Source organism: Triticum dicoccoides, chromosome 4A (genome assembly GCF_002162155.2).
Source record: "Triticum dicoccoides isolate Atlit2015 ecotype Zavitan chromosome 4A, WEW_v2.0, whole genome shotgun sequence".
In the NCBI taxonomy this organism is placed as follows: Eukaryota; Viridiplantae; Streptophyta; class Magnoliopsida; order Poales; family Poaceae; genus Triticum; species Triticum dicoccoides.
The window spans coordinates 232,900,446-232,916,991 of NC_041386.1; positions in this window are offsets into that span (position 1 = coordinate 232,900,446).

Genomic DNA, 16,546 nt, shown 5'->3' on the forward strand with positions numbered 1-16,546 from the left:
CACGCCGGCCGCCTCGCCTCACCGGTGCACCGCCGCGCCACCGCTCGACGTCACCGGCGCCGCCGCCTTCATCCGCGTCGCCCCGCTCGTCTGCGGTCGCAGGTGCCATTTACCGCCTCGCCGGCGTCGTCCACCGGCGTCCTCCCCGCCCTCTTCTCCGACGAGCCTGCGCCGCTGACCTCGGTTTGCGCGCCGGCTGCAACAGTGCCCCGCGCTGGATCTGGATCTGAAATCCCCTCGCGGTTAACTTTCTCCTCTAACCTTAATTATTTTGCCATATTCATCATGCCGTAACTCCGCATCTGTAACTCCGTTTTGGGCGTGTAGCATATCAAAATGTTTGCCTCGGAGAGTACATCATTTCATGTAATTGCATCATTTTAATTTGAGCTCATCGTGATGCCCGAAATGCTATTGGAAGAGAGCTATTTGAGTTAATTGTCAGATCTCCTGCACCAAATAGCTATTTGTCATTTTTGCCATGATTAATGTGTTCATGATATGCTCCTGAGCTCTCCATGTGTTTTGTTATATGCTTTGCCATCTTTACAGAGGTGCTATCCATGTATTTTTGTGATGTGTGTGGTGACTAGCACAAGTTTGCAAAGTAGTGCATTCGTTAATGCTGATTTCAGGGACTTAGAATTTCACTAAGTCCTTGATCTGTTTTTATCAATATGCCATATGTTCATATTGTTTCCTAGTGATCCGTGCCTCTTTTGAGGATGATCAGTAAGGATAATTAGTTAATATTGTGGTGCTCTATCCATCCATGTATTTGTTTGCAATTATGGAGCACCCTAGCTTGAGTCAATCGAGCTCTACTTTTGCTATTTCGTGAATCTAGGCAGATTGTCTACTTGTTAGCGATTTTGCCGAGGATGTTGTTGTTGATCCGTGCATGCTATGTTGTCTTTCTTGCCATGTCTAGCTTATATGATGTGTATTCTTGATGGGTGTATGCTTAGTTTGTCATGCCTTGCTCTGTAGTGAGTGCATCGAGCTAGCAAACATGCCTACTCGTTAAGATATTTGCATGCTCCAGTTTTTCTCTAAGTCTGTAACCTGATTATGTTTTTGCCATGTTCACATGCTTGCAATTGTATTTTCTGATCCCTTTTGGCTCAAGGTCACTAAGGGACTTTTGTTAAGATCTTTGAGTAGCTTCATGCCATGCCTTGATTTTCCATGTTAAGTTCCTGTAGCATATAGTTTTCTTGCTCCAAATGTGCTACCTGATCTGAAATTCCAGGCTTGTGTTAATTTCACTAAGTCTGAAACCTGTTTATCGTTTGCACTTTTGCCATACTTGTTTGAACCTGTTAATGGATGAATTGGCCATATCTCAGGGTTCATCCTTTGTCAAGCATCATGAGTGGATCCCTGCCATTTATTTTGTTGCCATGTTTGGGTGCTGTAGCATATTTATCTTGTTGCATTTAGTGGGTCACTTGCTGTTTATCGCAGACCGGTGCCATATTTGTTTTGCTTGCCATTTCCAAACCGTGCATCCGATTCCGGCGATCTTTATATCGATTTCAACCGAAATCACCTCATATTTCCAGTGGCACTCTTGGATTTCCATGTTGAGGCCAGGTTCCATCATTCCTTTGAAAATCTTGCATATGCATCACATATCGCATCCCGCATAGCATACCATGTTTGCATCATGTTGGTCGAGCATTTCCACATGGTTGATTGTGTTCCTTGTGCTTATTTGTCTTGTTTGGGTAGAGCCAGGAGACGAGTTCGCTAACGAGGAGCCCGTTGAGTTTGCTTTCGAGGATCCAGTCAACTCTGACAACTTTGCAGGCAAGATGACCATACCCTCGAAATCACTTCTATCTTTGCTTGCTAGTTGCTCGCTCTTTTGCTATGCCTATGCTACGATGCCTACCACTTGCTTATCATGCCTCCCATATTGTTGAACCAAGCCTCTAACCCACCTTGCCCTAGCAAACCGTTGTTTGGCTATGTTACCGCTTTGCTCAGCCCCTCTTATAGCGTTGTTAGTTGCAGGTGAAGATTGAAGTTTGTTCCTTGTTGGAACATGGAGATGTTGTTCCTTGTTGGAACATGTTTACTTGTTGGGATATCACAATATATCTTATTTAATAAATGCATCTATATACTTGGTAAAGGGTGGAAGGCTCGACCTTATGTCTGGTGTTTTGTTCCACTCTTGCCGCCCTAGTTTCCGTCATATCGGTGTTATGTTCCCGGATTTTTGCGTTCCTTACGCGGTTGGGTAATAATGGGAACCCCTTGACAGTTCGCCTTGAATAAAACTCTTCCAGCAATGCCGAACATTGGTTTTACCATTCGCCACCTAGCCTTTTCTTTCCCTTGGGTTCTGCAGATTCAAGGGTCATCATCATTTTAACCCCCCCGGGCCAGTGCTCCTCTGAGTGTTGGTCCAACCTGTCAGCTGCCGGTGGCCACCAGGGGCAAATCTTGGCTGGCCTACCCGTACCTTGGACAATCTGAGTGTGCCCTGAGAAAGAGATATGTGCAGCTCCAATCGGGATTTGTCGGCACATTCGGGCGGTGTTGCTGGTTTAGTTTTACCTTGTCGAAATGTCTTGTAACCGGGATTCCGAGTCTGATCGGGTCTTCTTGCTAGAAGGAATATCCTTCGTTGACCGTGAGAGCTTGTCATGGGCTAAGTTGGGACACCCCTGCAGGGATTTGAACTTTCGAAAGCCGTGCCCGCAGTTATGGGTAGATGGGAATTTGTTAATGTCCGGTTGTAGAAAACCTGAAGTTGACCTTAATTACAATACATCAACCGCGTGTGTAACCGTGATGGTCTGTTCTCGGCGGAGTCCGGGAAGTGAACACGGTGTTGGAGTAATGCTTGACGTAGGTTGTTCTAGGATCACTTCTTGATCATACTTTTATCGACCGTGCTTTGCCTTCTCTTCTCGCTCTCATTTGCGTATGTTAGCCACCATATATGCTAGTCGCTTGCTGCAGCTCCACCTCATACCTTTTACCTTACCCATAAGCTTAAATAGTCTTCATCGCGAGGGTGTGAGATTGCTGAGTCCCCGTGGCTCATAGATACTTCCAAAACCAGCTTGCAGGTGCCGATGAGTCCGTGCAGATGACGCAGCCAAGCTCAAGGAGGAGCTCGATGAAGATCTTGTCCTTTGGTGTTGTTTCGTTCTAGTTGATCAGTAGTGGAGCCCAGTTGGGGTCGATCGGGGATCTGTGTAGCATTTGGGGTAGTCTTCTTTTATTTTGGTTCCGTAGTGAGACCTTGATTGTATTTGGTTGATATAATGCTTTATTCATGTAATTGTGTGAAGTGGCGATTGTAAGCCAACTATGTATCTCTGTCCCTTATGTATTACATGGGTTGTGTGAAGATTACCTCACTTGCGACATTGCTTTCAATGCGGTTATGCCTCTAAGTCATGCTTTGACACATGGGAGATATAGCCGCATCGAGGGCGTTACAAGTTGGTATCAGAGCCTTCCCCGACCTTAGGAGCCCCCACTGCTTGATCGAATTAGTGGACGAGTTGAGTCTAGAAAAATGTTTTGAGTCATTTAGGAATTATATATCGAAGAGTTTAGGAATTCTTTTTACTCCCCAATCCTTTCATCGCTCTGGTAAGGCATCCTGACGTAGAGTTTTGACTATTCTCTTCTCAAATTTCACAAAAACAATTTAGGATCACGCGGGTATCTTGGGATCGTTCTGATCGATTTGTGACGAGAACATTGTTCTTGGTGCCTCTTGTCATTTAGGAGTTGTGGCAGTGTCCCGGGGAGTTGAGCTTCGAGGTGTTGTCATCACAATTTTATCGTTACAGTTCTGAAATACCTGAGTTTAGTTCGCCGACATCAAAAATCTCTTTTATGTAGTTGTTGGTGAGATAACCTCGATGCCACCCAGTACTGGGGCGGGAGTTCGGGAGTATTGCCATAACTTGTATAACGGATGCTTTTCGAAGGTTGATGTAGATGATTTCCGAAGGTTTCTTGGTTATGTGTTGAAGGATGGATACAGCTGGATGTAGGATTTGCTAGTTTTGAGTGAGATATTATGCTTCCCCTGTATCCCCAACACCTGATTGCATAACCGGAAGGTTTCGGGAGTTTATAAGTGCGAATTCAAGTAGCTCTTAGGATATCTTTCCGACGGATGTATGATATGAAATTGGGGTTCTACGTCTAGTGGTCCGCCTATCCACGGTTGGTTTTACAGTGGTCTCGTTGTGTCTTAAAGAGTCCTTGGCTATGCCGACTCGGGGACGCTTCGTATGTCATGTGCACTGCCTTGTACATGATGGTGCTGTACGATCAAGCCCGTGTAGGCCCCACCATGAAAACTTCGGACGAAATCTCTATAATATGTTTGTTCCGGCTTATTCTGCAAGCCAATCCTTTGTTTTATTTTGAGTTGTGGTATTCGAGTTGCTTCGAAGTCAAATGTTGATTCCATACCTTCCCCAAATGGTGTTCTCATACTCCGATGTGAATACTAATCCTTCTTGATCATCGAGGTTGTCATGTTAATTCTTTTTCAATTGGTGTGTCTCTCGTCAAGTGGATCCGATCACTTCAACATTCGCAAGATCAATTATCAGTTTTTCTCAACGGTGTTTGTTTCATTCGTCTCCAAGTTGCCTTTGTTTTCCCGCCCACCCACCCTGTTTCTTCAAGGACTCAAAATTCTTAATCACTTATCATGTTATTGATGTGAAGCCTCTCCATTTTTTTCCCGTCAATGCTCTTATCCGGTGATTATCAGAAATATTCTAATGGAGCTTCAAGTTCATCACTTTTCGTTCTTTTCTTCTCCGGTGTTTTCAATTCAAGCTTTCAGTGTTGATCATATTATTTTCCATATTTCAATGCTTTCTCATGCCGGTGCAATTCTTAATCATTCCCTGCTTGCTATTCAATTGTTCCGGAGTGCTCAAGATATCCCGAAGATTCGTGCTTACACTCTACTTTCGTTCAAGCTCTTTCGAGGATGTTATCTCATTCAAGCCATTTAATTCAACCGGTGCAACCTCTATTTTAAATCATTTCAACGGTGTATCTTTTGAGTGGGCCCTAACCCACAGGTCTTTTCCCAGAATCTTACCTGACTCTTCTTATTTTACCGGAGCTATTCTCAAATCTTTCAAAGTTTGACGTAAGAATGAATTATCATCAGTCAAATGCCTTTCTCCAAGATCTTTCAAATTCTTTTCATTGTTGGCTCAACTTTTCCATTCTTCATTCCGGTGTGCCTCAATAATTCTTGGTGGTGTTTCTCGTTGTCATTCTCATCATTTGAAGACCGAAGAAGAATTTTTCCTCCATATTTTATCCACTCTCTCAGAGATTCATGGTCCTAGCTACATGTCATCCTCTCATAATTTTTGTGAATGTGGCAATTCTTCTAACCTATCCGGAGCAATTCAAGATTCTGCTCAGTTTGATTATCCGGAGCCCATCATATAAGATTTATTCAGTCCAGCTTTCAGCTCTCATACTCTAAATCATACCGGTGTCTAAATCAAGGAGTCTCTAATCAGCTCGTAATCTCTTCATTCTCATGGATCTAAATTCTCTCAAGCATCTTCGTTTAATAGCTAATCCTTCCCGGTGTTTCTTCATGTTTTAATCGTTCTTTTTCAATTCTTACGGTGGTTCGTTCAATAGTTCTCGTCATTCGTTATCATATCAATTTATTCGTTGTTTCTATCCTACCGGTGGTTCGTTGAAGATTTTCTAGAGTTTATGCGATATCTCTCTTAATCCTTTCTACGAGAATAAGTAATATGCCAAATCTGCTGCTTGTCATCAATTTAAATTGGTTAAGGATACGCATAACATAATTCTTATTCTTGTTCATCCAAGTGATTAATTCTTTATTCCAGAGGTTCATCAAAAATTATTGATTTCAATTGTTCATCTTTCTTTCCGGAGTTCCAAGTTTTCTCGGTTATATCATTTCAAAGCTCCATCTAAATCATTGCAAGGCTTCAATCTTATTCTTTTCATCATTCAATTATTTTGGATCATTCTTTTATTACCGGAGTTCTTCATGAAGGTTCTACATGATTGATTCATCAAGGATTTAATTCCTTCTCGAAGTGTTCATCGACAGTCTTTGCTAAGAAGCTCAAGCATTCTTCATTTTGCAATCTGGAGTGCAATTCTTTCAACCGTATCATTCGAGGTGGTATTATGTCATTCTTGATAATTTGAGTTCATGTCTCATGATTCACATGTTGTTAAGAATGAGGTATTTTAAATCCAACAATCTCGTCATAGGAGTTCTCTGGGGTTATATTTCACCTAGAGCGTTCCCTAAGGATTGTTGCTACCTATGGTGCTCATAAATGACCCAAGTTCTTCTTTCATCCTTCCGGTGAAATAAGTTTCTTGTCTCCTTGCTCATACCAATCCAATTCTTTTGCCCGTGAGTGGCAGGTTGTCACCTCATAATTTGAGATGTATTCCATAAGACCATATCAAGCTTATTCTTTTCGTTGTTGGTTTTTTCCAACAACTCCGTTCGACCCTTCTCCTAAGGATACCTTTTCAAGCTCTTTTGTAGCAGAAGTTGGCATTTTCTTCTACATTCTTTTGTCTCAATTATCTTTATTCTATTCTTTCTCCCGGAGTTCTAGTGATGTTGCTCTTTTCACTCCTTGTCGGGGAGGCTGATTCCACCAACACCTATGGGGACAGGGCCCCTTTCGGTTCGGTGAGGGCGGAGGCCGCACAAAGAGTGGATCGAGGCGGTACACGCGAGCGGTTTTTACCCAGCTTCGGGCCGCACGGATGCGTAAAACCCTACTGCTGCTTGTTTGTGTGTATTGAATTCTTGCTCAGGAGCAAAGGACGCTGCCAGACTGAGCGTGGGAGTGTTCCTGGTGTTTCGAATGAGCCGAATCGCCCCCCCCCCTCTACATTGCGCTTGGGCCTCCTTTTATACTTTCAAGGGGTCACCGACAGGTGGCAACGTAGACTAGAAGGGTAAAAATGGAAAAGGATGTGGTAGGTGCAGCTACCGCTACTGTGGACACAGTGCACCCTACCTAACTCTGGCGGCAGGGGACAAGGGCACTGAACGCCTGTCTGAGTTGCCTAAACAGTGCAAAAAGTGACCGTTAGGAGCACCACCGTTTGCCACGATGGCCTTCTCTTCATCTCCGCTTGCCACCGCGCACCCGTAGCTGCACAGCCTCCTGCCACGTGTGCTTGGGAGAGTCCTACAGCGACACGTTAGCAGGTGTGCTGGAGCGCGGGCATGAAGTGGGGGTTTCCCGCGGCAAGCTCCTTGACGCGGTCGTCGTCTTGTCGTGTTTGGGAGCTTGTTGCTCACCGGGCCTTGCCGGACGCAGGGCGCGTCGCGGCAAGCTTTCTTGGTATGCCTTGAGTGGCCTTCCCGGCAAGCTCCTCTTGCCGGGGTCTTGTCTCTTCCCGGCAAGATCCTCTTGTCGGGGCCTGGGTTGGCCTTCCCGGCAAGCTCCTCTTGCCGGGGCCTTGGTTGGCCTTCCCGGCAAGCTCCTCTTGCCGGGGCCTTGGTTTGAGTACTTTGTTCTTGAATGGTCTTCAGGGGAACCACGGAGGGTCTTGGCGGTCACCCGGCAAGCCTTGCCGCAGGGCGCTGCAACTGCCCGTGCACGAGTTCGGGATACTAGGGTACCCCTACTCTAGTACACCGATAGGAGCCCCCGGGCCTGGGCCATACACGGTGCCGAGCGCTGTTGGGCCAGGACCAAAACAGTGCACGGGCACGCGCGGCCTAGGTCACGCCGCATATCTCTCCGCTCCCACCGCGCACGGCCAGAACGGCACGCGTCAAATGTGGCGTCGTGGGTGACGCGGGCGGTGTGCGCGGGGCTAAGCCCCTTGAGCATGCGTCAGGCCACGATGATGAGGACGGTTCACGCCCTCCTCCCTAAGCGGAGGTAGGCGTGGGGGCGTGGTGCATTTACTGGACGGGGCCGGTGCGCGATTTTCGGGACATCCACTCCCCGCGATCACGGGGCGGAGCGAGGCCGCCTCATCCGTCGCCTTGGTTCTGCATCTCCGCCACGCGGCTCCCATGTGCTTGGGGTCGCGGACGGTGGAAGTGGGAAACTGGGCCGTCGCGAGCAGAGGTAGCGGGTTGGCCTCGACTCCCTGCTCTTCCCGTGCCTTGATTCGCTGAGCGGGGCGGCCGAGCCCCCACCTCGCTCCTTTATAAAGAGCGGGAGGGGAGCACAGAAACCCGCACTCTCTCATCTCCTCCTTTCTTCAGCTTCAGCTCCCCTTTCTCTCATTCGCCATGGAGAAAGGGAACCCGGGCCCTTCATCGGTGGCGGCGAGGGTCGCCACCAGACAGCGCATCCCTCCCTCTCCCGCGCCCGTGGTGGCAGAGCCAGCCATAAGGGGAAGAGGGAGGGGGCGAGGTCGCGGACGAGGTCGAGGACGAGGTCGAGGTGCTCGGGGAAGAGGCGGGCGGGGCGGCGCGCCAGCTTCGCCTCCGCCGGCGGCTCCTCCCCCCATGGCGGTTCATATAGGGTACGACCCTTGCGAGTTCTTCGTCAAGATGCGCCGGGCGCCTCGTCGTCGCCTCCGGCTTCCAGCTCCGTTTGCGCGCGCGATGGAGTTGGACCCTCCCGAGACACTGAGACTGCACATGAGGGGCTGTGGGATCAGCGGCATGCGAGTCCGCGTTGTATTCCCAGCCCCTAATGTGATGTATCTTGATCGAGGGTGGAAGACATTCGCCCGCATCCACAGCCTGATGGAGGGGTTTACCTTCCATTTTAAGTTGATGGAGGGCGATCTCCTCTCCGTCAAGGTCTTCGGGTGCTTCGGCACTCGGGCGAAGTGCTGCGTGGACAGCTCCTCCGACAGCGAAGGCTCCTCCTCGAGCGAGAGTGACGAGGAGGAGAGCGACAGCGACGATGAGAGTAGCGGGCGGCGGGGTGGCGGGTCCGACTAGGCGTCGGGCGCCGCTTCGCGCGGCACCGGCGACCCCATCATCCGTGTCGCCGGCTCCTTGAACTCCCCGGGGTCGTCTCCTTGGGCGGCTGGCTAGGGAGGCTGCGGAAGGGGAAGAGGGCTGGCGACAAGGCCGTCAGGTCGGAGTACGAGGGCGCGGTGCCCTCGACAGCGTGCTGACGTCCTGCCACCCCGTCTTCGAGCCCCGCTTCCAGCGCCGCCATCGCCGTCCAGCCTTCGGACGGCTCCCGGGATGTTCTCTTGGTGTCTTCTGGCACCCGTAGCTCGCCTAGGCGCTCCTTTTGCCCTTTTCGCCTCCTTGACCTGCCTCCTGAAGAGAGGGACAGGAAAGGGATTACGGGAATCTTATCTTTTTAATTTGTAAGCCTTCGGGCCTTAGCTGTATCTAAAACTTGTAATCCTCTCTTTCATGTTTTTCATCCTCTATGGACTGTACCTGAGTGGGATGTTTTTTAATGAAAAAGGGGATGCTTGCCGGGTTATTTGTCTCACGAGTTGAACCCACGCCAAGGAGCAAATCCTTGGTGTCCCTCGGACAGACATTTCATCTCCCGGCAACAGGCCCTGCCGCCTTCCCACATTGCTCGACCTTTCTCACGCCTTTGACGGAGGCGGGAACGAGGTGGGTGCGGTCTCCTCGTTTCATCCCTTTGCTGCCGCGACTACGATAAAACTCGGCCCCGGGAACGAGCCCCAGGGCCTAGAGTTGAGGGAGCATGGCAGTTTTCAGGAAGAAACGCGGTTTCGCATTCCCCAGTCCATAAGAGGATGCATGATGAGGGATGAAAGACTTATCTGATATTGCAGCCCCCGGCAACTCTGGTTTGCCGTGGACGATTCTTGGCACTCGCAGCCCCCAGCGATACTGGCTTGCCGGGGCCCAGGTGCCGTCCGTTTTCTTCTTCTCTTGTCATTGCCAGTCATGTCATAAGAACACTTTATTAGAGGCGCGACAAGTTATTTTCGTAATATAACTCTATCTTAGGCAAAAAAGTGCCGTGTTACTTCCTTTACTCGACTCTTGGCTTTGTATGGTTCTGCCCTACGCTTTCTAGGGAAACTTGCCGGCGCAGGCACCCTTGCCGCGAGCGCCGAGTGCGGAACTTCAGCAGCCTGCTGGCGGGGTCGCTACCGACAAGCAACCTTGTCGCAACTAGTTGCAGCTCACTTAAGTTGTTGAGCGGACTCGAAACAAAGTAAGGGCGCCGGCTCACTTAAGTTGCTGAGCGGACTCGAAACAAAGTAAAGGCGCAACTAGCTACGAGTTGGTTCCTCAGCGCACAGGTTTTCCATACAAAGCACGGTCGTTCAAGTAAAATAACTCAAAAACTTAAAAAACTGATTGCTCAAACTTTAGCAACTTAGCTTTTCTGTTGTCTGCTTCCCGGCAAGGAGAAACTTTCTTGAACGGCCTGGTCCACACCATTATCTTCTCCTTCCCCCCGGTAAACCTTGTGGGCGAGGGAACCTTCCTTCTTTTGAGAAAGAAATAGAGAAATAAAGTAATGATATGGAGCCTTGGGCTCGTTATCGCTTTCCGGAGTCTGGTGCTGCACAAAGTGTCAGATAACATATGCGAAAAAGGATTATAGCATAAAGAAAAACTGACAAGATGTGTGGGGCACATGAGCTTTACTGGTGCACGGGGTCTGCGCCCGGCGTTGTACAAAGGATTACATGCAACAGCGGCAAGACTTGTACAAAAGGTGGTTGCCGGAAAAGCTTCCGGCAACCGCGCCTTACGGGTAAAACTTACGAAGATGTTCAATGTTCCAGGAGTTGCTCACCGGAATGCCATCTTCGGTCTCAAGGCGGACAGCGCCGGGCCTGGTGACTTGTTTCACCCGATAAGGGCCTTCCCACTTCGGCGTCAACTTGTTGGAATTCTTGGCGTACTGAACGCGCCGAAGAACAAGATCGCCTTCCTCGAAGCTTCTGGCTTTAACTTTGCGGCTATGGTAGCGATGCAAAGCTTGCTGGTAGCGAGCGGCTCGCACAGCAGCCTGAAGACGGTCTTCCTCGAGGAGCAGCGCGTTATCTTGTCGCAGCTGCTCTTGCTCGAGCTCATCATAAGCGAGCACTCGAGGCGACCCGTAAACGAGTTCCATGGGGAGAACTGCCTCTGCTCCATAGACTACAGCAAAGGGTGTCTGGCCAGTGGCTCGATTTGGCGTCGTTCTGATCGACCAAAGAACCACCGGCAGCTCCTCGATCCAGTTTCTTCCGCACTTGTGCAGCCTGTCGAAAGTTCTGGTCTTGAGCCCGCGCAACACTTCAGCGTTTGCCCGCTCTGCTTGACCGTTGCTTCTTGGGTGAGCAACAGAAGCGAAGCAGATCTTGGCGCCAAGATCTTGCACATACTGCATGAAGGTGCGGCTCATAAACTGCGTGCCGTTGTCGGTGATGATCCTGTTAGGGATCCCGAAACGGCAAACAATCGACCTGAAGAACTTGACTGCTGACTGTGCTGTCACCTTCCTCACTGGTTCCACTTCCGGCCACTTTGTGAACTTGTCGATTGCAACGTACAAGAACTCAAAGCCCCCGACAGCTCGGGGGAAGGGGCCGAGGATGTCGAGCCCCCAGACCGAAAATGGCCAGGATAAAGGGATCGTCTGGAGAGCTTGAGCTGGCTGGTGTATCTGTTTGGAATGGAACTGGCACGCTTCACACTTGGTTACTTGTGTAGTTGCATCCTGGAGGGCTATCGGCCAGAAGAAGCCTTGTCAGAATGCTTTGCCGGCAAGTGCTCTTGCGCCAATGTGGTGACCACATATGCCTCCATGTATCTCTGCCAACAGCTGTTGTCCATCTTCCCAGCGAATACACTTCAATTTCACACCGTTGAGTCTTATTCTATACAGTGTGTTGTCGACAAACTTGTACATACTTGACTGCCGGGCTACTCTTTCCGCTTCTTCTTGCTCTTCGGGAAGCTCTCCTGTTTGAAGGAAACGGACAATCTGCTGCGCCCATGCTGGAGCTTGTGGCTCGACAACAAGGACTAAAGGCGTATCTGTTGCTGCGGGAACATCCGCTTCTACGGCAAGAACCTGCGGTTCGGCCGGAGCGTGATATTCCCCGGCAAGCTTGCCGGAGCAAAACTTGTCGGGAGCGTTTGCTTCAACGGAACAAACCAAGAGGTTCGCCGGAGCAGACTGCTCCTCAGCACTCTTGGCGTCGATCTTGGGGACCTTCTTGGCGGCGGCTTCGGGAAGCTCTGCCGGAAAGTAGTCACCAGAAACCAACTTCCTCTTCTTATTCTGTACAGTTGATGGTGTCACGGATGGTTGAGTCAGCTTGAGCAGAAAGATCCCTGGTTCCACAGGTAACTTTAGTGCAGTGCACTTTGACAGGCCATCAGCAATGTCGTTCTGAGCTCGTGGAACATGTTCCATTTGCAGGCCGTCAAAGTGTTCTTCTAGCTTTCTCACTTCATCAACATAAGCTTCCATCAATGGACTCTGGTAGTTCTTGTTCACTTGGCGGACGACAAGCTGTGAGTCACCCCTTACAATGAGTTTCTTGATCCCAAGGTCGGCTGAGATTCTGAGGCCGACAAGCAAACCCTCATACTCTGCAGTATTGTTCGTTGCTTGCTCCTTGGGAAAGTGCATCTGGACTACGTACTTGAGGTGCTCTCCGGTGGGTGCGATAAGCAGCACGCCAGCACCGGCGCCTTGCAGCGAGAAGGCACCATCAAAGTACATCAGCCACTCTTTGCTTGTCTCCTTGACGGGGATGCTCGTCTCTGGAATTTCTTCGTCTGGGGTTGGCGTCCACTCTGCTATGAATTCTGCCAATGCCCTGCTTTGGATCGTTGCAGTGCTCTAAAACTTGAGGCCAAAGCTTGACAGTTCCAATGCCCACTCGACAATCCTGCCTGTTGCTTCTGGATTCTGCAGTATCCTCTTCAGCGGAAAGCGAGTGACAACTATGATCTCGTGTGCCTGGAAGTAATGGCGCAGCTTTCTCGAGGCCATGAGGAGGCCGAAAAGCAATTTTTGCACACCAGAGTACCTCGACCTAGCCCCCTGGAGAAGGGAGCTGACAAAGTAAACTGGGCGCTGCACCATCTTCTTCTGCACCTCCTTGCACGTGTGCGCAGACTCAACTTTGTCGGGGCCAGAGCTTGTCGGAGAAGCCCCCTGCTTGTCGCTGGATTCACTTGTCGCGGTTGCTGGCTCATCATCCGCCTCCCTCTCCGCTACTAACGCAGCACTAACCACTTGATTGGTTGCCGCTAGGTACAGCAGCAACTTCTCTTGTGGCTTAGGTGCGACAAGTATTTGAGTGGAGGACAGGTACCTCTTCAAGTCCTGCAGCGCGGCCTCCGCTTCCGGAGTCCATTTCATTGGACCTGCCTTTTTCAATATTTTGAAGAATGGCAGGGCGCGCTCAGCAGACTTAGAGATAAACCTGCTGAGAGCAGCCATGCAACCGGCAAGCCTTCGCACATCCTTGACGCGCTTCGGTGCTTCAATCTGCTCGATGGCCTTGATCTTGTCGAGGTTGGCTTCAATTCCCCGCTGTGACACAAAGAACCCGAGAAGCTTGCCGGAAGGGACTCCAAACACGCACTTCTCGGGGTTGAGCTTGAGGTTGATCTTGCGCAGATTTGCAAAAGTTTCTTCTAAATCTTGGATCAGGGTAGCCTTGTCCTTGCTCTTGACCACTATATCATCCATGTAGGCTTCCACATTTCTGTGTATCTGTGGCTCAAAAGCGACATGGACTACCCTCGCAAATGTTGATCCATCATTCTTCAACCCAAAGGGCATCCGTATAAAACAGTATGCGCTGCAAGGGGTGATAAATGCGGTTTTTTCCTCATCCTCTTCTGCCATGAAGATTTGATGGTATCCTAAGTATGCATCAAGAAATGAAAGCAAATCACATCCAGCTGTGGAGTCAACAATCTGGTCAATGCGCGGCAAGGGAAATGGATCTTTGGGACAAGCTTTATTGACATCAGTGAAGTCTATACAAAGCCTCCATTTCCCGTTCGCCTTGCGCACGACTACAGGATTGGCCAACCACGTGGGATGGAGCACTCCTCTGACAAGGCCTGCTGCTTCCAATTTCCTGATCTCTTGTGCAATGAACTCTTGGCGCTCCACTGCTTGCTTCCTGACTCTCTGCTTGACGGGCCGCGCATGGGGACAGACGGCAAGGTGGTGCTCGATTACTTTCCTGGGAACACCGGGGATATCAAATGGTTGCCATGCAAACACGTCGACATTCGCCCGCAGGAAAGCAATGAGCGCGCTTTCCTATTTGGTGTCAAGCGTGGCACTGATGGTGAAGGTACCACCAGTGCCGTCCTCCTTGGCGGACACCTTCTTGGTCTCAGGTGGAGCTGCCATCGTCTTCTTGCACTTGCTGGTGGAGCTCGATGGTGCGTCCTCGACGGTAACACAGCACTCCGAAGAGGTGCGCTTGCCGGAGTGGGCATCAGAGCTCTTGCCGGACTTTGTCTTCTTCTTCCCCCCGGGAGCTTCAGCGGCAAGTGTGCTATGACCAGCTGCGGCTGCTGCTTCCCGGTAGATCTTGTCGGCGCAGATAAGGGCATCCTTCTTGTCGCCGGGGACAGAGGTGACACTTATCGAACCTGGCATCTTGAGCATGTTGTATGCATAGTGAGAGGCTGCCATAAACTTGGCGAGCGCTGGACGGCCAAGGATCCCATTGTAGGGCAATGGAAAATCGGCGACGTCAAATGTGACCCTCTCAGTTCTGAAGTTCATCTCGCTGCCAAATGTGACCGGCAGCGTGATCTTTCCCTTCGGCTTGCTTCTTCCCGAGCTGATTCCTTGGAATGTGCCGGTCTCCTCGAGCTCGCTGTCAGGGATCTGGAGTCTCTGGAGGACCGCGGAGGATATCAGGTTCAAGCCGGCCCCGCCGTCAACTAGCATCTTCGTGACCTTGAGGTTGCGGATAGTTGGTGAAACCAACATCGGCAAGCACCCGACCGCAGTTACGCGATCAGGGTGATCCTCAATGTCGAAGATGATAGGCGTGCTGGACCATTTCAGAGGCTTGCGTGACTCTATGGATGGCTCTGCTGCATTCACTTCCCGCATCCACTGCTTGAGTTGGCGGTGCGAAGTATACAGAGAGGCGCCACCGTCAACGCATAGGACCTCTGTGGCTTTCTGAAATTCCTGCTCGTCGGCCTCGTCATCATCCATGTCTTCGTCATCGTCGTCATCTTCATCCTCGTCGCGGCCGCGGGGAGGCCTATCTCCTTGCCGCTGCTTGACCTTGCCGCGGCGTCCTCCTCGGCCGGGACGTTTCTTGCCGGATCCACCAGTTCCTTCCTGGGCCTTCTCCTTGTCGCGCCGCTCGTACTCAGCTTTCTGTTGCTCAACAAGCTGTTCGACTTTCTTGCAATTGTGGAGATCGTGGCCCTTGGTGCGATGAATCTTACAATACTGCTTGCCGGAGCTGACCTGCTTGTCGGCGGCCGCCACAGGCTGGGCCTCCTTGTCGGAGCCACCAGCTTTAGCTTCCTTGGCGCCACCTCCGTTGCCGGACTGCTCGACAGCTAGCACTTCCTTGCCCTTCCTCCTTTTGTTGTTCCGCCGCCGGCCTTTCTTTGCCGGGGCGACATCCTCACTGTCAGATCCTCCTGCTCCTACATCCTCTCCGGGGAGCCTCCTCCCCTCTTCAGCGCGTGCACACTTGTCGGCCAGGGCGTAAAGCTCGCTGACGTCTCAGATCTTACACATCGCCATCTCCTCCCTCATCCTTCGGTTTCGCACGTTCTGATGGAACGCGCTGATGATCGCGGCGGGGTGGACGTCTGGGATGTTGTGCTGTACACGGCTGAATCTCTGAATGTACTTGCGCAGTGGCTCTCCTTCCTTCTGGGCGAGCAGATGAAGATCGCTTTCTTGGCCATGTGGCTTGTGGCCGCCTGTAAAGGCGCCGACAAACTGATGGCACAGATCAGCCCAGGAGGATATGGAGTTGTCCGGCAAGTGCATGAGCCAGGATCTGACATTGGGCTTGAGTACCAGCGGGAAGTAGTTGGCAAGGATCTTGTCGTCCCGTCCCCCGGCAGCCTGCACCGCGATGGTGTAGATGCTGAGAAAGTCCGACGGATGCGTCTTGCCGTCGTACTTCTCTGGTATGTCTGGTTTGAAATTCTTTGTGCTGGGCCACTGGACTTGCCGCAGCACACGGGTGAATGCAGGACAACCTACCGCGTACGGCAGATCGCCTGGTTCCCCTGGCGCATGCATGTCAACAGAGGGCCCAGCGCGCTTGTCGGATTGACGTCGCGCTTCTCTTTGGTGCTCGATGCGGGTTCGAGCGTCTTCTTGTTGTCGTTCATGGAGAACTTGGCGCTGGTCGCGACGAGCTCGTGGGTCCAACGACGCGGTGGAGCCGCTGTCGGGGTGGACCCGACGAGTCGGCGACTTTCGCCTTCGTAGTGGAGAGTGCATGGAAGTCGCACCTCCCCCGGTTTTGTTGCCATCGGCTCGCGTCCGGCTGTCCTACCGCGGCAGCGAGGTGCTTGGTTGCTGCGCAGTGTCGCCGTTGGCGAAACCGATGAGGCTCTGGATAGTGGCCC